Source organism: Microtus ochrogaster, chromosome 21 (genome assembly GCF_000317375.1).
Source record: "Microtus ochrogaster isolate Prairie Vole_2 chromosome 21, MicOch1.0, whole genome shotgun sequence".
Lineage (NCBI taxonomy): Eukaryota > Metazoa > Chordata > Mammalia > Rodentia > Cricetidae > Microtus > Microtus ochrogaster.
Window position 1 is genome coordinate 35,607,256 of NC_022022.1, and position 22,709 is coordinate 35,629,964.

The 22,709-nt window shown below is 39.3% G+C and overlaps 1 protein-coding gene across 3 annotated transcripts in view; it reads right to left on the minus strand.

The window, feature by feature from the left end:
* Bmpr1b (bone morphogenetic protein receptor type 1B) overlaps positions 1 to 22,709 on the minus strand; it is a 296,535-nt gene that overhangs the window by 123,743 nt on the left and 150,083 nt on the right. For all 3 annotated transcript variants that reach the window (XM_026784078.1, XM_026784079.1, XM_013350044.2), the window contains one exon: positions 3,177 to 3,241. The gene's annotated coding sequence lies outside the window, so the exon portion shown is untranslated. The remainder of the gene's footprint in view (positions 1 to 3,176; positions 3,242 to 22,709) is intronic.

Genomic DNA, 22,709 nt, shown 5'->3' on the forward strand with positions numbered 1-22,709 from the left:
GAGAGAGAGAGAGAGAGAGAGAGAGAGAGAGAGAGAGAGAGAGAGAGACTGTGTGTGTGCATAAGTGCAGGTACCAGTGGACAAAGAAAGCATAGACCTCAAAAACTTGAGTTATATAGGAGGTTGTGAGTTTCCTGACATGGATGCAGGGAACTGAGCTCAGGTTCTCTATACAAACAGGATTCATTCTTAATCATTGAGCCATCTTCTAAACCTGATGCCTGTTTCTTTTAACTCATATGAAGACCTTTTCATGTATCTATACATACCCATCATTAAATGTGTACCATGTTTTTTTTTATTTAAAAATACGTAAATTTTGATTATATTCCTTCCCTCCCAGAACTCCTCCGAGATATCTTTCACCTCCTTAACATCCATCGACTTGATGGAATACTTATTTTTAGAAAATACAAAACCTGCACTTTATAAGGAACTGCAAGCAGATGCAGGAGAAGCACAGGTGTCCGGTTCTTCAGCAGGGAGGTCACAGAGGTCATCCAGAAACCACCCACAGCTAAAGTAGAGAAACAAGACTAAGGTTTTCCCTAAGCCAAGCCACCAGCCCTTCCTCCTCCAGCCAGGAGAGAGCAAAGACACCAGCTCAGCCAGGAAGGCCCGTCTACCAAATTTATGCTGACTTTAAAAAGAATATTTATTAATCATCTGGCAGTACCTAATAAAAACATCACTGGATTATTAAGTTCAACTAGGCAATGAAAGTCGCAATGTAAATTAAGTCTAATAATTCATGAACAAAAATAAAACAAAAACAACACTGGTTTATTTTGCTACTTCATAATAAGCATGTTTTCATGTGGGGGGGACTGAAAACTGCAAAATGGAGACTCATCATTATCTTCTTTAAGGCCAGCTTTCTCTAATCAAAATATATTTCAAAAACAAGAAGAGGAAGAAAGGGAAAAAAACGAGAAAACCTGTAGTGATACTTTGTTTTTAATTTAACAAATAAAGCTTGCCTGAAGATCAGAGTGCAGAGTTAGCCACACTACTTAGTCATAGAGTCCAGTCAGTAGTGGCACACACCTTTAATCTCAGCACTTGAGAAACAGAGGCAAACGGATTTCTGTTGAGTTTAAGGTCACTCTGGGCTATACTTGATTGATTCAGTTTAAAAGAGAAACAGCCAGGTGGTGGTAGCTCAAAACTTTAACCCTAGTACGAGGAAGGTAGAGACAAGAAGTGATATGGCTGGGCAGAGAGAGAAATATAAGGTGACAGGAGACAAGGGTGCAGATTCCATCTGAAGACGTATTTTGAGGATTCTTAGAAACAGTATCGCCCCTTTGATATGAACATTGGTAGAGGTAAGAACTCTCTAGTGGCTGGCTGTTCTGCTTCCCTGATTCTGTAAGCTTTATTTGTTAGATCACAAACAAAATATCACTACAAAAACCAATTTTAATATGAAATGAATAAGTCACCACTTACTCTTTTGGTTCATATACAACTGTAATATATATATATATCACACACACACACACATATATATGTGTGTGTGTGTCAGATGTCCTGATGGAGAGAAGCTGAAAACATCTTATATTTAGACAAAAATGGCAGGCAAATAATGAAAAGATTAAAGATAGAGATTCTATCCTATAGATTCATTAGAGCTAAAGATGCATATATAATATTGCTGTGTATAACACATTTGAAAGAACTAATCAGGTTATAAGGTAAATTGTATTGATCTTTTTATTTTTCAAGGCATTTTAAGACAATTTTGGAAGTATTCATAATGCCATAGAAGCAGATAAATGTGATGGAGAAATACAGTCTTCCCTTTTTCCTGATCTTATGGTTTCATTGTGAGGGTCAGCTTTATCCAACAAGAACAGTAAAGACCTTTGCATGAAGGAAGATGGCTAAAATAGAACCTGATTTTGTGTCTAGCTGGGTTATGGTATATGTATAATCTTCACTCTTACACATGATCTTAGGTTAATGAATAACGACTTTTCAGTTACTGACCAGCTCCAAGTGGTGTAAAATCTAGCAATTCACAACTATGTAGTCCTTTCCATGTTTAAAGGGTGTAGTTCCCTTATATCATCTCATTTTCTGTTCATGTATTTCTACTTCATACACAGAGAAACTAAAGTTCCAATGTGGGAGAATGCTCTTGTACACTCTAATGACTTGTCACTCAGATTAGTTTAATGAAATGCTGATTGGCCAGTAGCCAGGAAGGCAGTATAGATGGGGTAACCAGAGTAAGAGCATTCTGGGAAGAGGGAAAGCAGAGATGCAGTCACCAGCCCCACCAGATGCAGGAAAAGCAAGATGAGAATGTCTCACCAAGAAAAGGATCAAGCCACGTGGCTAAACACAGACAAGAATTATGGGTTAATTTAAGTGATAAGAGCTAGTTAATAATAAGCATGAGCTAATAGGCCAAACAGTTTATAATTAATATTAGTCTCTGTCTGTTTCTTTGAGACTGAATGGCTTCAGGACCTGGCAGGACAGAAACTTCCATCTACATTCAAAGAATTAGGTAAGCTAATAAATTATGGTGCCAAAGACTGAAAGACAATCACAACTCAGGCAGTCTCACAAAATTGATATAAATCTTCAAGTACAGGAAAATATCTCAGTAGAAATGTTTCCCCAGTGATTGATATAATATGAATTCTTCGGTGACAAAACAAAATCTTATTGAGCTTGAAATTGGCAACATACAAGCTCATATATCCACTGTCCCCTTGTTTCAGTGAGAAACCAGTCAAAACTCAGGCTTTGATTATGTCACATAATCATAACAGTTGAAACAATCCCAGTCTAGACCCTCTGTTACCCCTTCACTTCCTTCATCAATCTTCTGTTCTGTCACCAAGCCTCCTCTTGCTGACAAAAAGGTCAAACTTCTCAACATGGAATATGGGCTTCTCCCTGGTCACAAATGGGTCTGACCTTTTCAGCTTCGTTTCCTCTGTGCCCACAACGAAATCCTATGTTACACCCAAACATTCCACACTAGGTATTCACTTGAAATGACCTGTATAGCACTTCCACACTTCTGTGCCTCTTCATAGAACAGCCCCTTCTTCGTATCCCTTCACAGGGGCTGCATTTTAAGCTAGATCCAAGGCTAGGTCCAAATATATGTTAGTGCAGGTGCAAATTAGAAGAAAAGGTTTCATGGATGCTCTTACCAAGGTTTCTCCTGTTCCTCTGAGGAATGCGGCAAACTGCTTGGCTTGAACTGGTGTATTTTCTCCTGCAAAATCAAAGGAAAAAAATAAAAGTTTATACATCTCACAAGCTCCCAGGAGCAAAATCCTCACACCGCTGTGCCTCTCACTATGACTTTGTGGGACCTAACAGTATAAAAAGTAAGGCAATAAAAATATGATTATTTTAACTGTATGGAAGTTTCTGAAAAATATTACCAACCCCCAAAAATAAGCATACAATACTTCTGAGCTTTTGAAGCAGATCAACTATTAAGGTGATTCTAACAGGTATTTAAATGTCCAAAGCTTTACAACTGTACCTATGAAACCAACAAGTTTCATGGAGAAGTTTAAGCATGTATGTGTCCAAAGACTGCTGCCTTTTGGGGGAGAGAGGGTAATAGAACAATGAAGTTCAAAGTACAGTGCTGAAAGTAATCATCGGCTTATGAGCAATCAATAGCAATTAAAAGCTGCATTTTAAAGCATGTGTCAGGTGTTACTGGAAAAGGCATCTGTCTGAATAGCAGTTATTGAGAAGTTTATCAAAAATAGTAAATAATGTATTAAAAAGTCCCAAGTGGGTAGTGAAAACTATTCAGATGACAAGCTGCCTATCAGTTGGAAGCCTGTACTCAGACTCATTGTCTCCAATACTGTTTTCATAATTTCCTAAGAGTACATAACATCCCACTTCACTCTTTGGCTTAGGAAACCTTAGTTATGCACTATACTATTAAAAACTACTTTGACTTACTTACTTCTACTCCCAACAAATACATTTTTGCAATCTTAATTACCACTTCTAATGCTTCTCTGTAAATTTTTTATTAGTTTCCTGAGAATTTCTTTCATTGTATTTTAATCACAACCACCATTCCCAACTCCTCCCAGACCCTCCAAGCCCAAGCTTTGGGTCCTCTTTTCTTTTCTTTTCTTTAGTCATCAAGGATAAGTCATGCAATCACATAATCTTGGGAGTAAGGCCTTCAACTGGAGTGCAGTCAAGGAATAGCTCTTACAAGAATGTTTGATGCTTTCATTCAGTAAACATTGCTGAGGACATGTGATGGGGATGCCCACACAGATACAGTCTTCTGATTTCAGCGTGTTTAAAGAGGGAGACAGATGGTGAACCAATTCCAAAGACCACGATAATACAAGCAATAGATGCCAAGATGTAGCACAGAGAGGATCGAAGTGCTGGAGACAGAGCTCACAGGTGATTTTTTGAAAGAGAAAATCGTCCTGAAAACAGTGTCCGTTAACCAGAAAGCCAAGGAAACTTTGAAACATTAAACATGTTACAGGTGATGGGAAGACCCAGAATGTGGTCACTGGAGAGAGGAACTCTGGAGGCAGTGATTATTGCGGTCATCATCACCGCCCTTAGGCTTCCAATATTGGAGCATCCATATTTTCTAGGTTTTACTCCTCTCTGCCTGTTCTCATTTTCATTCATTTTATTCTAGATCTTAACATTTAAAGTATAAGCGCATGTAGCTTTTTGGGAGAGTCAAAATATAATTATGCATGTTACCACTATGGCTTCTGCATCAGCATTGATAGTCACCTATTCAGAAGTATTTATTGACAACAGGCTTTGTTTTAAGACCTCAAAATGACAAGTGAACTGACTGTCTCACTGAGTTGGTACTCCAGGAAGAAGAGAGGCTCAAAAAAAAATATGGTAATATCTCCTAGCCAAACATAAAACAATGAAAGCAAAGCACAATACTGTGCTTTGAAAAGCTTCGTCTTAAGCTGAACCCATAGAGGTCCATGAAAATATCAGCTATGTCATGATATCAAGAAAGGACGTTCCAGACAGACAGAACTGCCCATGGAAAGTTACTTGGGAAAGAATCCTCTCTATAAGAGTTGAAGTAGCAAGTGGAAGAGCACATGAAGTCTAATACTGGGACTGACAATGACGTTTCCAACTAGTGGTTCCTACATGGGCAGCACATTAAAACCACCTGGAAGGTCTTCCCAAACGCAAATATCTGAGTCACATCCATAAACGAGCAGGCCCAGGGTCACTACAGTGATCCCAGATGCTAGCATTCCCTGTAGCTTTCCAGGGGATCCAGATAGAAAGCCATACTAATTTAAGTCAAAATGAGAAATTCAAATTTTAGTCCAAACGACATAACATTCCATTGAAAGGCAAGTTTCACTTAAAATTCATTAATGCACCAAATTATTTAAATTCCACCTAGGCATTTGGTTAAAAGAAGCATGATACCTTAGGAATACATTTCTTTCTAAACCAAATTACCATCCAGAATAAAAATGACAGAGAGCATTGACCACTTTTCTTAAATAATCAAATACTTTTGGTGAAAATAGTACCTTTGGGATGCTCAGTGTAGTTACTCATGACTTTTATATAACCTTTTTGTGGACTTCTAGAATACACTGACTTATAACTTGTAAATAGCATCGTAACTGTTGAGAAGGATACATACAAAAATATAAGATACATTTTTCATACTATGGCTTTCTTTATCACAGGTGGTAGCTCACTATGTTGCCCAGGCTAGCCCTTAGGTCCTTGGCTCAAGCAATCCTGTTGTCTCAATTTCTCAAATATTCATAACCACAGGTACACACTTCAGTACCATAACTTCTCTTTCTGATCATTCCTAAGGGCTAGAGTAAATCTGCCAATGTGGGTTAGGTATATAGAGTACAGGTCACATCCCAAGAAAGACACCTATCAACGAAAATCTACTTTCACGACTGCAAGTTCCCAGAGCAGTTAGCTGCTAGATCTCGTACTATCATGGTAAAATATATAACTACTTAAGGGAACTTAATTAAAAATCCACTCACTCAATCCAAGACAAGACTATCATAGTACTTTAGTTGTGCACCTAAAACACGTTTTACTCAAGTTGCCTATAAGCTTGAAGATAATTTAAAGGTCTTAAAAATCCGTTTGGAATTAATAAACAACCCCCACCCGCAGTCCTGCTTATTCACATTATATCCACTAATTCATAGGTTTTACCTTACATCATAGAGCGTGAAAAGTTGAGGCAAGTTGCATCCATGACCTGGACTGAACAATTAAATTGGATCCTAACTTGCTGCACTAGATCATACACCACTCCTGCTTTAGAATGCATTAAAACTATAGCCGCCCACCTGAGTTTCCCTAGAGACACCGATTCATTTCTGTGATGGCTGACTTTTCGTTGTCAGAAGCCACACCTGTAGCCAAGATATGTGACTTCCTTGGTAAAATAATAATGGTGAACTAAGATAATTTACCCTGGTTTTCCATTAATTTTTGTCACTTTTGATTCATTTTAAAGGACTCCACAGAACACGGTCCCTTGAAAGCTCCAAGAAGTTATACACGCATTTCACAATCCTACCCATTTTCAGGATCCTGGATCTTAAATGCTGTTATGTTCTGGCTGTCTTTCGCAAGCAAGCTGGGTGATGCTATTGCTGAGGGTGGAGAGGAACCCAAGTCAGTAAGATGCAGTGAAAGGGTCCAACCTGTGTAGACTAAACATCTAAAATAGCCCCAAATTTGCCAAAACACACGCAGCCCACATACCCCTAGGGACAGAAGACCAGCCAGGCTGGTGTGGCCAAGTGCACAGAAAGGCACACAGTTACAACCTCATCAGCTAAATGAAGTTTTTGTGGGTCATAGTCATGAAATTCAATCGCATACCTATCGCTACTTTACAGGGTTAATTTTAGGAATCACTGGGACCTACCACAAAATAGCAATGCACATGTAGACTTTAGGAAGAAAAATAATTTCTCTTCTTTTGAGTGACATTTCCCCTCTTCTCATTTTTTTGAGTAGTCCGCCCGCCAAATAAAACTATTGCCATTCATAAATTCCACGTGGCTAAGAACTTAATATAACTTAAAACATGTGCCACCCACAATCCTTATTTTGAATTCGGCAAAAGAAAAACATAAAAGTTAGGATGCCATCAGATGCTATAAATGGAAATTGAATGTGTAAACGAAAAGGTTTGATTGTGAAAAGCAAAGATTTTGGAGTTTTTCTTTTAACACAAAATTAAATAAATCAGCATTCTACACACTTGAGTTAATTTGTAAAGTGGATAGAAACAAGTGTGGCCGAATTTTTTCATTCTTATTCTTTGTGAATTTTATTAAATGCATTTTGATCCAACCCATCCTCCTTCCTCCTAACACCTTCCAGATCAAACCCCACTTCCATACCCCTCAAAACTTCATCTCCTCATTTGTTTAAGCCTATCACTGTGGCAGATTTTTTTTTTTTAAAGATGGCTGAAATGATCTTTTCTACCCAGAACATTCTTACAGTGTGTCTTAAAGGCTCCTCCCACAGAAGGGGGCTCTCAGCCCCTTCTCATTCAATCTGGCAATTTATTACCATGGCAAGTGTGATAGTCTATGACTTCCAAGGCTGGATCATAAAATTTGATTGATGTCACACCTCACTGAACAGAACACAGCTCTGGAAAGTTTTAGCTACCATGTGAACAGCACCCCACCCCCAGAGGATACTGTGGTTACAAAGACCAACCACGCTACCAATGTGCAGAGAACAAGTACCGTGAATCACAGTGTGACCGGACAGTTCCTTGTTGCTTCAAGCTCTCTTGGTTCTGGCTGCAGACTATATCACTAGAAGGGGAAGGGGTTTTTCGAGTGGAAGTAATTTAGTAGTAAATACAGCCTAGTGACATTTGAAACAGAATAGATACCTAATAGGCTCTAGGTATCAGCTGAGGAGATGCTGAAGCAGAATAGAGCTGGGTTAAGTCTTTTTTTTTTTTTTTTAAGCTGTACAGTTTTCAACAAGAGGAACTATTTAAATAAAGACAGAATGTGCTGGTTTAAAAACAGCACTCTTCTGCACCCTCTATTACAACAGAGACGAAATGACAGCAAGTACCAGACTCGATGGAGCTAGGCTTTGACAAAAGACAAATAAAGGTCGATAGTAACTAAAAAGAGTGTTTATTACACGGAGGAATAAGAGAGTCGAGACGTCAGTGCTGTAATGCAGTTTAAAGGTCTCCTATGCCCCTTAAAGGCACAAGAGCTGACTTTCTCTGCTACACAGGGCTACTCAGATTCCTAAGGTGCTGTGAAAGTCAGCATCCTTAAATCAAACTTCCCTGTCTGTATAGCTTCTGCTAATACAGTGGGTCATTAATAAGGTGGTTTATAAATTGATATATAATACTCTAGAGACTGTTAAAGAATCCTATTATTTGGAATTGAAAGACAGAGGAGGAAATGGAGTCATCGGTGGTCAACAAAGGCCACACCTTCTGGAAAAAAAAAAAACTGCTAACCCAAAGGATGGAATCCAGAGCACGGAGTTAAGAGCCAAGAGTTGCCAGAACAATTTGCAGAAAGGACAGAGCCTCGATAAGCAAATGGCAATATGGCCAACAGGATGGCTATGGCTCCTTTCTCCCATGAACCAGGTAGAGCAATGGGGATTTCCCACAGCGGTTCAGCACTGAATGCATGTGAAAGACAGGAAACTTCTCTTGTCAGGTGCTCGAAGGTGCTCACAAGACCCTTCAGTTCAAAGTTTTCAGTATACACGGACATTCACCCCTGCCTGCACTTTGATTTCCCTTAAAGTCCAAAACCTTTGGCCTGCAAATGCATCTAATCGGAGGATGAGACTGAGAATATCAAAGCAGAAACAGTGATGCTTTGTCTCCAGGAGAATGGTAAAGTGGCTGCGGTCAGAGGGTGGAAGGTCGTGTTTCCAAAGATGACCATACTAATACCCTGCCTTATGACGCACCAGGTACTGCTGTACCACATGCATCCCTCAGCCTGGAGTGCTTGACCCGAGTGTAGGGGGGGTTTTCTGATTTCATGAAACAAAGCATAAAAGGCAAGAAGTTCTCACCTTGTTCATTGTCATGTTCCCCCTCAATCACTCAGCTACCGCTTTAGCTGCTAACGCCCACACTACGAAGAAACCCAGATTAGCACAGAGGACAAGCCCAGGTTCTATGGAGAAAGAGGTTTCTAATTAGTCCCCTCCTCCTGACACACACACACACACACACACACACACACAAAGCCTCGTCTGCTCCATTCCAACGCTGACACAATGCATGGGAAACCCTGACCAGATACAACAGCCCAACTCTCCACCATTTCCTAACCCACAGAAACTGAGACCACCAAACAGCTGTAGTTTTATGCCGCTGTAGATAGCAGTGATCTATTACATAGCTAAAATAATATAAGGACAAAGCAAGAGAGAAGCTACTGCTTTGGGAACATATGAGAAATGTCACAGAAATTGCTAAAATAAATATTCTCATGTAAAGTATTAAAAGACAAAACATTATACTGCCATTATTGTGGTGGCTGATGTAGAGAGACAGCTTGACAGGAGACGAGCCTTTGCGCATGCTTCTCAGGCATTATCTAAAGTAGGCTAACTGAGGGGACGAGACCCACCATAACTGTCACCCTCACACAAAAGGAGAAGAAGCTAAGCGGTGGCACTCACCTCTGTCTGCTTCCTGGCTGCACACACAACGTGACCAACTGCCATAAGCTTTTGCCAACACCACTTCCTGCCAGCGTGGCAAGTCAGTCACAATGGACCCTTCCTTCTTGAAGTCACGTTTGTCATAGCAATGAGGTGATTAACCATCTATCAGTCTTTAAGTGAAACCACTAAGAAATACAAAATGAGAGCCGGGCGGTGGTGGCGCACGCCTTTAATCCCAGCACTCGGGAGGCAGAGGCAGGCGGATCTCTGTGAGTTCGAGACCAGCCTGGTCTACAGAGCTAGTTCCAGGACAGGCTCCAAAACCACAGAGAAACCCTGTCTCGAAAAAACCAAAAAAAAAAAAAAAGAAAAGAAAAGAAAAGAAATACAAAATGATGTCATATATGAGGTCATGTATTGAAATCATGTGGTATTAGGGAAACCTGGGCCTGCATACCTTAATAGCTTCTATGCACTGTTGCCGTCAATTACGTTTCTACCTGAGAAGTCAATTAGAGGAATTCAAATGGGATCTCCCAGCCTGATCTTGGCATTGACAGGTATTTTCTTTTTTAATTTAAAGTGCAACTAGAAAAACAAACTGAAGACTTAGACATAGCTGCAAGGCCTGTAATTGCAGAACACAGGGACCTGTGACAAGGGTGTAATAAGTGCTAAGCCAGTCCGGCATTCTCACTGGGAAACTCCCCCAAACGGACACACAAATGACCATACTCTAATAAAACCCAGAATATTTGCTCCAAAACGTCCACAGAATAGATGCTGTGAGCAGGAATGGGAAATCCTGGAGTTCAAGTCTAACAATGCTGGCAGTCAATGCACTGACCAGTAAGATTTCATAGGGGAAGGATTTAAAAGAATGCTTCTATAAACCTTTTAATAATAAAATTAATTCAAAACTACGAAAATACTTGTATAAATGTGAAAGCATTAACAGGCTTAATACATTAAGAAAGCATACAAATTGGTGAGGAAAAATACTTAATAAGCAAAAACATGAGATTTACAACAAAGACCAACAAACACAACATCCATCCTAATTTCAACGAAGGTGAAAAAAATGACAAAGCAAAGATCACACAAGTTTGAGTTGAGAGAATCAAAACAAGTTTTTAGTAGTGTTCAGTTCTGGAGAGTGTTGAGGAAGAAATGTTCATTTACACAGGAATTCTAGCTAATAACTTGACTGTATGACTAGAATAGTTATGAGGTCAGTATCTTGAAGAACTTTTTCTAAGTGATTGTATTTGTGAAAGTTTATCAAGATCGAGAGTCATAATTTCAAACTTTAAATTATGTATCTGTAAGTTACGCATAAGCAAAGAGTAAAGATAACCGATTGCTACCATGACACTGACATTTATTTAGAATTTACTGTGTTCTTTGAAGATGCTGTTACTATTTCTAAAGTATAAATACTTCAAAGTCACTATCCTCTATTCTTTAAAAATGAGAAATTATAAACTAAAAAATCCCCTCCAAAAACATACCTATGATGGAGTCCTTCATAAGTCTCACTCAACATTTCTGCCCTGTACAGTATGCTTTTATTTCCATTATTAACTATATGTATCTGTAAGCATTCCTGGACAGGATGGGATACCTATTTCAATAAAACCTTATTTTAAAAAAATCAAAACTAGAGTACACAAATAGATCAGAGGCTTTAAAACTCTTGGATTTTGTTATTAGACAATTAAGAGTGTCCTCATAGTGCTAAAGGTTGAAAGTAATAAATGTGCCATGAGTGTGAACAGCACTGCATCTGATTCTTCTGTCACTACAGTCGGGAGAGCAGGGACAACGCAGAGAGGGTGATGTAACTGTCTGCAGCTGACATTAGATCAACATTGTTCACTTTTTTTTTTCATCTCTTTACGAATTGTTACTTTTATTTCTCAAATTTCACATTCCAACAGGTAAACCATTAAAAAAAATAACTCTGCCCAAATTCATGGGTCACCTCTGGCCTGTGTTTCTACTGCAAGATCTTTCTGCACATCTATGCCTTGTGGAGTCACAGCCTCTTTAAATTTAGTTTCTCAGTGTGTGGGTGTACCCCTCGCGGTCCTGAGTTCCTTGCTCATGCTCCCCCTCCTTCTGCTCCTGATTTGGACCTTGAGATTTCTGTCCGGTGCTCCAATGTGGGTCTCTGTCTCCTTTAATTGCCTGATGGAGGTTAATATTCAGGAGGATGCCTATATGTTTGTCTTTGGATTCACCTTCTAATTTAGCTTCTCTAGGATCGCGAATTATATAAGCTCACTGTCGGGAATTCACCAAGACCAGCTAGCCTGGGTCTGAAAAAGCATGGGATAAAACCGGATTTACGTAGCGGACAATGAGGACTACTGAGAACTCAAGAACAATGGCAGTGGGTTTTTGATCCTACTGCACATATTGGCTTTGGGGGAGCCTAGGCAGTTTGGATGCTCAACTTACTAAACCTGGATGGAGGTGGGCGGTCCCTGGACTTCCCACAGGTCAGGGAACCCTGATTGCTCTTCAAGCAGATGAGGGAGAGGGACTTGATGGGGGGAGGGGGAGGGAAGTGGGAGGCGGTGGCGGGGAGGAGGCAGAAATCCTTAATGACTAAATAAATTAAAAAAAATTAGTTTCTCAATCTTTATAAATTGAGGGTTTTTTCCTTTGTAGCATGACTTTTTAAATATTTTATGGCTTTATAAATAATACCATTCAAAATTTCCACTTTCTTCCCTCCTCCCATTTCCCTCCCACTCCCCTACTCACCCTCCCCCCTCTCCCCTCCAGTCCTAAGAGAGGGCAGGATACCCTGCCCTGTGGGAAGTCCAAGGCCCTCTCCCCTCCATCCAGGCCTAGGAAGGTGAGCATCCAAACAGAATAGGATCTCAAAAAGCCAGTACATGCAGTAAGAGACAAATCCCAGTGCCATTATCATTGGCTTCTCAGTCAGCCCCATGATTTTTTAATTGATTTTATGGAGCTATACATTTCTCTCTAATCCCGTCCCTTCCTCTCCCCTCCCCTTCAACCCTCTCCCATAGACCCCATGCTCCCAATATACTCAGGAGATCTTGTTTTTTTCCCTTCCCATGTAGATTAGATCTATGTATGTCTCTCTTAGGGTTCACATTGTTGTCTAGGATCTCTGGGATTGTGATTTGTGAGCTGGTTTTCTTTGCTGTATGTCCAAAGCCACTTATGAGTGAATACATATGATAACTGTCTTTCAGAATCCGGATTACCCCCACTCAATATGATATTTTCTAGATCTATCCATCTGCCTACAAATTTTAAGATGTCATTTTTTTCTGCTTTGTAGAACTCCATTGTATAAATGTATGACATTTTCCTTAACCATTCTTTGGTCAAGGGGCATTTGGGATGTCTCCAGGTTCTGGCTATGACAAGCAATGCTGCTATGAACATAGCTGAACACATGGCCTTGTGGTACGATTGAGCATCCTTTGAGAATATACCCCAAAGTGGTATTTCTGGGTCTTGAGGAATGTTGTTTCCTAATTTTCTGAAAAATTGCCATACTGATATCCAAAGGAGCTGTAGCAGTTTGCACTCCCACCATCAACACAGGAGTGTTCCCTTTACCCCACATCCTCTGCAGCATAAGTTGTCATCAGTGTTTTTGATCTTCACCATTCTTACAGGTGTTAGATGGAATCTGAGTTGTTTTGATTTGCGTTTCTTTGATGGCTAAGGACGTTGGGCATTTCCTTAAGTGCCTTTCAGCCATTTTAGAGTCCTCTGTTGAGAGTTCTCCTTTTAGATCTGTACCATTTTTATTGGATTATTTTGTTCTTTGCTGACCAATTTCTTGAGTTCTTTATATATTTTGGAGATCAGCCCTTTTTTCCGATGTGGCATTAGTGTAGATCTTTTCCCAGTCTGTAGGCTGCCATTTTGTCTTGTTGACCTTGTCCTTTGCTTTACAGAAGCTTTTCAGTTTCAGGAGGTCTTATTTATTAATCTCTCAGTGTCTGCGCTATTGGGCTTATATTTAGGAGATGGTCTCTTAGGCCAATGCATTTCAAGTGTACCTCCCACTTTCTCTTCTATGAGGTTCAGTGTGATTGGCTTTATGTTAAAGTCTTAGATCCATTTGGACTTAAGTTTTTTGCATGGCAAAAGATATGAATCTATTTTCATTCTACTGCATGTTGATATCCAGTTATGCCAGCACCATTTGTTGAATATGCCTTTTTTTCCATTTTATATTTTTTGCTTCTTTGTCAAAAATCAGGTGTTCATAGGTGTATAGATTAATATCTATGTCTTTGATTTGGTTCCATTGGTCCTCCTGTCTGTTTTTATGCCAATACCAGGCTGTTTTCAGTACTGTATCTCTGTAGAAGAGTTTGAAGTCAGGGATTGTGATGCCTCCCAGAAGTTCCTTTAGGGTACAGGATTGTTTTGGCTATCCTGCACTTTCAGTGACTTAGCCTGAATTAACTGAATTCTCAAACACCAGCAGCCCACAGACTGTGTACAGCCAGCTAGCTACTCATGACTCCTGTCAAGTTTCAACACAATGATTGGAGTTACCACTGAATGGAGGAGAAGAAAAATATCATTGACCCATGCTAATAATTCTGTGTAAAAAAAAAAAGTATACATTTTCTAAGTGGCAATCATATGCTTGATGAAGAATCCTTAATTTCTAAACAATAAAAAAATGTCCAGACCTCAATATATTATTGTCATTCTTAACCTGGCGTTTTATTCTTTATAAAAGCCACTGCACTGTAGATGTAGAGGCAGAGCCTTACAGTCTTCTCCCAGTTAGAGGCTCAGTTTCATCCTCTCAATGTCACTGCTGCCAGGACTTCTAGTCATTTCCATTGTCAGTTTATTCGCTGTCTGAGCAAAGACAGCTAAATAAACCACAGAAATATAATTAAGTGGATGACTGGAAGGGTTCCAAAAGGTCTGAAGGAAAAAAAAGACAGCTCCCTGAATGCAAGGCCAGACATTTGGTTTATACACATGCAGCTATGAATGCTGAAGAATGAGAACTAGTAGCACGCTAACACCACTGCCTTTTGTGGATACCTTCAAGTAACACACGCAAAAATGATGATTAAGAGCAACCTCGCATGCTCTAAGCTATGCTCGCAACAGTTTGTACATTCTTATTTAAGAGCAGGTCAATAGAAAAATCCCTTGCTATGCAAAATCCGTTCCAATTACCAAAGGTAACTTTATGCAAACCATCCTAATGGCCATTATCTGTAACCAGAGGGCTTAGTGTGCTGCACTCTTTGACTTCGGTACTGTTCTCTGCAGCCTTTTCTATTTAAATTTTTGTTCTCATTACTCCAAGATGTCACCAGTGCTTCCATTTCTATTTATCCGAGTTCAAATGTATGTGATGTGTCTTAAAAGGCTTAGTGTTGGTGAAAAACATAAGCAGGGACCACCTTTTAATTCAATGAAGCCCCCTCAAAGTTTACAAGACTTTGAGATATGTTGTCATGCATCCCTAACTTTCTCCAATGAAGATACACAAACACAGAACAGATCTTCAAGGCCTCTTGGCTCCTCTTGTCACCATCCCAGATAAAATAATTTTTCCATACACGCAGACTAATACTTCAACAAGGTCCCTCTCTCCCTTCACGGAACTTCAAGAGTCAGCTCTTTTACTCCCCTATACTATCTCTTTGGGAACAGCTGGCTCAGTTCACGAAAATTTTCCAATATAAATCTGTCATTTCAAAGAGTTGCAGCAACTGAAAATAACAAAGTTAGTCATCAGACTTTTAGGTTTTCAACTTTTATGTCCACTTTAAATTCAACTAATAAAATGTAATACTTTTTCTTGCATGAACGTCAAGTCATAAATCCTACTGCAGATACCTATGGCTCATATACATAGCAAGGGAAGGCTCGGAAATTACCTAAGTCCTGAGAGATTTTCTGCATCATCCCATGTAGATTTCACTACTCAAAAAAATATCCACTGTACAATGATGATTATCCATTTAAAATGTAACATTATGACCAACTTAGAATTGAATTTTGTCTACAATTTAAATATGGTATCATTTGTTTTTCATGCTGCGTGTATTTTATGAGGGCTTATGTGTTGCATTTTCTTATAAAATTTAAATGTTGTGTCACAATCACTCCTATTGTTATTTTTTCCTATGATTGCAGTTTTCCAGAAAAGAAAAAAAGAGACAAATCTCTATATTTAACTGCAATTTTAAAATTTAACAAGTATAAGTGAGAAATATCAGATGTCCTAGGTAAACTTGAAGATAACTTTAGCTCCAACATGTGTCATCGTATGTAATGCATGCTCCAAACAAGAAAAGTTACCAGGGTTGTAAGTCAGGAAAAACATGGTACTAGCCAGCCAAAAAGGTGGCGGTGTTGCCACTTAGCATGTGGTAGGAAAGATGCTCACAACATGGCACAGATCAAATTTCGTCCTATTTCAAAAGTCAATGTTTAAACTAAAGAAGCCCAAAGCCAAGATTTTGTGTTGAGAGGCTGTGGTGGTTTGTTTTTTCTGTGGCTGTGCGGTCGCAGGCCGTTCTCTAAGTGTTCTCCTGGGTGATGCTTTCCCCAAGTGCCAAGGAACGCGCTTCCCAATGTTCCTTTGTGTTGCCCAGCTCCACAAATGTCCCTTTGTTGCATCACAGGGCTGTCGCTCTATGTTCTGATCAGAGCTGTTGAGTGCTGGAAGATGTGTTTGCCATATCAATACTCCGGTGCGTACATGTAAACATGAAAACAGACACACACAATTTGTTTTTTCAGTCTGAAGGTTAAGTCAGAATGAATATGTTTTCCTTGAAACACATTCAACAAGAAGAACACTTCACCAGCGTGCCACCAGATAAATCCAGAAAAGCTAGCCTTGCAAAACTGTATTAACTTTAACCACAGTTACTATAGCTTTGTTTTGTTTGGTTTTGGTTTTCAGTGTTTTTCGATATTTGGAGTTAGGAGAAAATCGGTAGAATTAGAAAAGAGTATCTGGCAACTTCTGTAAATTCAATTCAAAATATCTTGATTAACTCAGGTCAGAAAATACAAATGGATTCCTATGGACTCTGAATATCTACATTAGACACTGCCTATCACCACTGAGCTTAAGGAATGCAACACAGATTTCTTGTGTTTTAGGGAATAGCATAAAACAATTAACTTTGGTGGAGTTTTTTTTAAGATAAGTTGGGTATGTAATGTATATTAGCTCAACTGATCTTCACAATAATTTTGAGAAAGAGGACACTATCCCCATTTTAAAATGAAGATTTTCTCATGAGCCTGGGGCAGAAGGATCCCAAGTTAAGAGGTAACAAAAACTACAAGCATTAACTTGTCAGAAAAATTAATAATAACAAAAAATAAAGTCTTAACCTGAACCTGGCTCACATTCGTAACCCCAGGCGCAGAAAGAAGGTGAGCCAAGGTTACATAGTAAGCACACCCTACTACAAGGCCAATGGGTGTGTGGGGGTGAGGGGCTTGACTAAGGAGTGTGAGCCTAGGTTACAAAGTAAGCACTCCTGTTACAAGGTGAGTGGGTGTGTGGGGCGGGGGCAGGGAGTATAAATAAACATCTGCAGATCTCCTTCTGACTCACATTTGGACATTCAGAGGTCTGACTGCCAAGGCATGGCTCTCTCCCGCTCCCACAGAAGGTGGACAGAGAAAAGCTAGGATTGTTGGACTTGTAGAAACTGATTTGAACTGCTATCTTGCCACAAATGCCAAAAGCATGCTTCTCCCTCCTTTAAATAACTTGAGCAACTAAAAGGGTGTTTAACTTTCAACTGATCAATCAACGAGTGAACAGTCAAGGAGAGGGAGTAGATAGGAAAACAAGAATAGGACTCTGTGTTTAAATAGATAAAACCATCAATAAAATAACTTAACACAGTATTATAGTAGAACGCAAATACCTATCAGAAGCTCAGTAATATCCATATGAGAGAGCATACTTCAATATTCTGAAATAAAATTAGGAGCTTACACAGTATTCAAAATTGTATGGGATGAGGTTTTTGCTGTTGCTGGGTAAAATGTGCACTACTAAGGGATTGGGGACGCTCTGGCCCCAGAGCATAATTTACATCCTGAGGACAATGACCACGCATGCTAAGAACAATAAATGCACAAATGACATCTTGGTGAGGTAGAAATTGGCTTGGTCTCAGGGAATATTTTAGTACTAACAGAAGCAGAGGCAAGGTCCTGCTGGTGATAAAAATGTGTAGCCTAGCTTCAATAATGAGGCTCAGAGAAACTGGAAACACTTAGGTACATTTTCATAACTAGAAAGAAGCATTGAAAATGAATCTCTCATTCCAAAGATAGGAAAAAACAAATTTTCAGTGTTGCTAAATGGTTTGCCCAAACTCAAACAGCAAAGGTCGGGCATGTGGCACCTGCCATAGCCGCCAGTTCTGTTTATACTGTGATATCCCATACACTCAGCCTCAGGGGGTCAGAGGTTCTATGAGTCATCACAAGAATATTGTGGGCCGCTGGGGCATAGATGTTCCACTATGGCATTTCTGCTCTGGTCACTTTGTGCACTGAACTTCTGACAGCACTTATTAAAGAGAAGAATTTTTGATATTAAAAATAAACACTTCCTGATTACATTAATTATGGTCAAAATTACTGACAACAGAAAAAAAAATAAAGCCTTTGCCCTTGAAAAATTAATTACTTCAACTATTGAATAACAAATGTTTAGCATAAATAGTACATGTCAAAACCCCAGCTATGCACTGGGTGAGCAAAAATTTTCAGTCTGTTCCAGGGTTAGATGGAGGTGAATTAGAAAGTCAAAATCATTAATCAGCTATTAACACACACACACACACACACACACACACACACACACACACACACACATGCGCTCTCGCTCGCGGACATGTGCACGCACACACACAGTGACTGGCAGGATGGGCAGTTACAAAACCCAGAAAACATATGTTATGAAAATGTCAGTCTAGTGGAGCTAAAGTGACTGCAAGAAGCAAAACCCCCAATATAATAATAATAATAATAGTAATAATAATAATAGTAATAATAATAATAGTAATAATAAACTTTAGTGCCCAACAACAAAGCTGAACCCATACAGCAGAGTCCATGAGGAACTAAGTGAGAGGGGCATGTGTATCTATAAGACACATTATTATGACAGAAAAGGTTTGACAGGGATAGTGGGGTAAGGGGAGAAGGCTATTTCAAGCAAGAAATACACTGAAAAGAAAAAAGTCCTAGGTAGAAATTCCAAAAATGGTGAGGTCTATTAAGGACAGAATACAAAGTGACTGATTCATAAAAGAAATAGTGATACAGAATTTTGCCACATCACACAACAGCATTATATGGTGTGCCAATAAATTGATATCAATCCACATGACCGATAGGGTTGAAGACTGGGAGTCACCGAAGGCTACAGTCAGTCCAAGCATGATGGCCCTGCCTTCAGAGAACAGAAATAGGAAGACAGGCCACAAAGTAACCAGTCAGAGGCTTCCAGTGTGCAGACAATAGTGTTATATTTTCTAACATATATTGGGATTAAAAGGTATATTAAATAAGCTTATAAAACTGAGAGAAAATCATGCTCACATGCTAATGTAAGACAGAAATACCAATAAGGATTTGTGAAACAGCTCAGCAAACAGAGGCAATGGCCATATGGGCCTGTTGAGCTGAGTTCAGTGCTGCGAAGTCAAAGGAAGGTGGGGGGAAGCCTGATTCTACAAAGCTGTCCTTTGCTCCCCACACCTGCTGGAACAAGCATACACATGAAAGCACGTGCATGAACACACACACACACACACACACACATACACACACACACGAGTACACAATGATTACTCAATATGGCTAATTTTAAAAGATATTAAAACTACTGAGAATGATAAAGGCAAGCGAAAACATACTGTGACCTAATGATGCAGGAACAAGGAAGTCACTTGAGTTTATAATTTAGAGGTGACATCTTGTGAACGCTGCTTGAGAGAATTGAACATAATGTAATTTTTCAAATCAAATGGTGGTAACATTATGAATGATTCAGGAAAGTTTTTAATAAAGCAACTTAAGTAGTTTAGGTACAAAACAACACATATACAAAAGAAAACAAGATTTTATAGGCATCCTCCTGAATATTAACCTTCATCAGGCAATGAAAGGAGACAGAGACACAGACCCACATTGAAGCACCGGACTGAAATTTCAAGAAGCACGTACTGGCTTTGGGGGAACCTAGGCAGTTTGGATGTTCACCATACTAGACCTGGATGGAGGTGGGCGGTCCTTGGACTTCCCACAGGTCAGGGAACCCTGATTGCTCTTCAAGCTGATGAGGGAGAGGGACTTGACCGGGGGAGGGGGAGGGAAATGGGAGGCGGTGGCAGGGAGGAGGCAGAAATCCTTAATAAATAAATAAAATAATAATAAAAAAGGCATTTTCAAGGAAAATAAATGAACTCCCTAGGTGACCACCTAGGAACAAGGAAAAATTTGTGTAAGTCTGTAATGGCAACCAAACAGAAGTTCATCTTTCTCTCCTTCTAGACAAAAACCACAGGTAACACACTGGTTTTCAATGGACACCTCCTCAACCTTGAAAATGCCCACACTCCTCTGTCACCACTGATTTGTGAGACTTCTGGCCACTGGAGGAGGGTGTCTCTTAGCATTCCACCAAGCCAGGAAGATTGGTAAGGAGTAAGGCAAACCTCTCTTCAAGGAAAACTCCAACTCACAAAACCTTCCTAAAGGCTTAGCTGTCACATAAAACCCAGAAAAGCCCACACTTGTTAAAACGAGAACGTCTCCATATCTCCGGGTTTTATCACCCATTCTAACAACAGACAGGGATGTTTCTTATGTCTCTTTATTGTCGGCCTGGATAGCTCTTCTCACTGATTGAGGGCTACTTTTTAACCTTTCCCTCCCGGCTGTAGTAGTAAAACTATGCAACACTATAAACATTTTCCATGTTTAGCTCCAAGATGTGTGGTTTTCTGGCTACAAACAGTAGAGCTTTTGTTGTTTCAAAATTAGAGCAGACCCCGAAGCCTAATTTGTCTCAAAATGCCAAATATTTTCTCTTGTTATGCTCTAACGTGACTATCTCATATTCCAAAAACGTGTGGCTGTGTATGAGACCTACCACACTAACTCTCAGCTAGAAATGGTTCCTTGACTTAAAAAATAAGACTATTATACCCAGTTATAAAGACTTTAAAAATAAAGTCCAGTCCAGAGGCTATATATGCACCAAAGTAATGTCTACAAAAGCAAAGTTGAAGTACTTTAGCCCTCATGTGGAGATATTTCACTAAGAACTAGGAAATGCCCCCATAATGTTTACTTCTGTTGAGTCACAATTTGACTTTCAAAATAAAATGACATAAAGAGCTTAGAGAGACAGCCAACTAGTTTAGAGACTATACTATTCCATCATGAATATGAATGCTCATACCCAGCACCTACAAAGCAAGCCAGGCATTCAGTATTTCTGTAACCCCTTTGGATTGCTGTGGCATAATGGCTTCCAGCCTAATCGGGGGAGAAAACCCATGAGTCCCAGGTTCAGGAAGAGACCTTGCCTCAAAATGAATGGGCAGAGGGTAATGGGCGGGGCCCCTGAAACCCTCTTCTGACCTCTGTGTGCATGCACATACATACACAGGTATGCCCACTGGCACTCATGCACATATATTCTCACACGGAGACACATAGAGTAGTAATGGTAGCAGTAGTATCTAGTTACGTGACCACAACTGCCATTTGTGTTTGTTAGTGTTGTTGTGTTGGGTTGTATGAGGTTTACTTGTGTGAGATAGGGTTTCTCTAGGTAACACAAAAACGTACGTTCCCTTGGTCTCAACCTCACAAATCATTTAGCACACTACCCAGCCCAAAACTGACTTCTTAAAGATATGCCTCACTTCTAACCCTTCATATTTGCAAAAGAAAATACAAATTTAGCATTCCAGACAATTTTAATGAGGTAAAAGAGGTTATTGGATTTTATAACCATGCAATAATTCAACACGTAGACACTAACCCTCCAGTTAACACTACTTCAAAGACTATTAAGCTTTCGACAAGGAAAGCACTCTGACAATTCAATTAACATTTAATCTTTGAAAATTAATTTTTAAATTATCTCTCATTTTGACCTTTTCATGTTTTTTTAACTTTTAAGAAGACTTCAAAAATAATAAATTCACAAAACTTTTCCACGCTGCGACTAAACCCATACTCTCTCCTCTAGATTTTATTGCAGATGGGTCTCAACTCACATAATATTTTTATTACTTGACATTTTAATCAAAGATCAAAAACCTCACTGGCCAAAACATTTCCAAGACTCTGCAAAGTAAATTAATTTTATGAAATGGAACCCAAGTACATATTTTCTAATGAAATTTTATATTACATTTCAAGAAAGAATGCTGTCCCTTATAAAGATAGTCAATGTGGATCGGACAATAATAATGACAAAAATATTTAAGAGAAATGTGAGAAGAAAGAACTGTTTTTAGTAGGCCAAATCACAACGTCAGGAGGTTCCATCAACTGTTTATAGAGTCTCTCAAGAGTTACTGGAGAACAACATGATAGGGTTCAGAAGTTGTACTCAGATACTATGCTGTCACTGAGTGTAAAGATGGACTTAAGAGACTCCTAATACCATAAATACCTGCTAGCATGGATTACCCACAAGATCATGTCAAATGTGGTAAATGAAAAATGTATATGTCAACCACACAGAACTGTGACTTCCTCAATTGCTTGCCAAGTCAATAAACCTCAGTAGGTGTTTCCTAAGATGAGAAAACCCCAGCCTAAGTTACAAAACATTCTAAAACATATATCCTTTATTTTGTAGGTTTAGCCTTTCAAGATGTGAAAATTTGAAGCTTCTTTCCAGCCGAATTGGCTTCCTCATATCTTACAGCCAGCATACACTTACCCCCACATTATTTTAA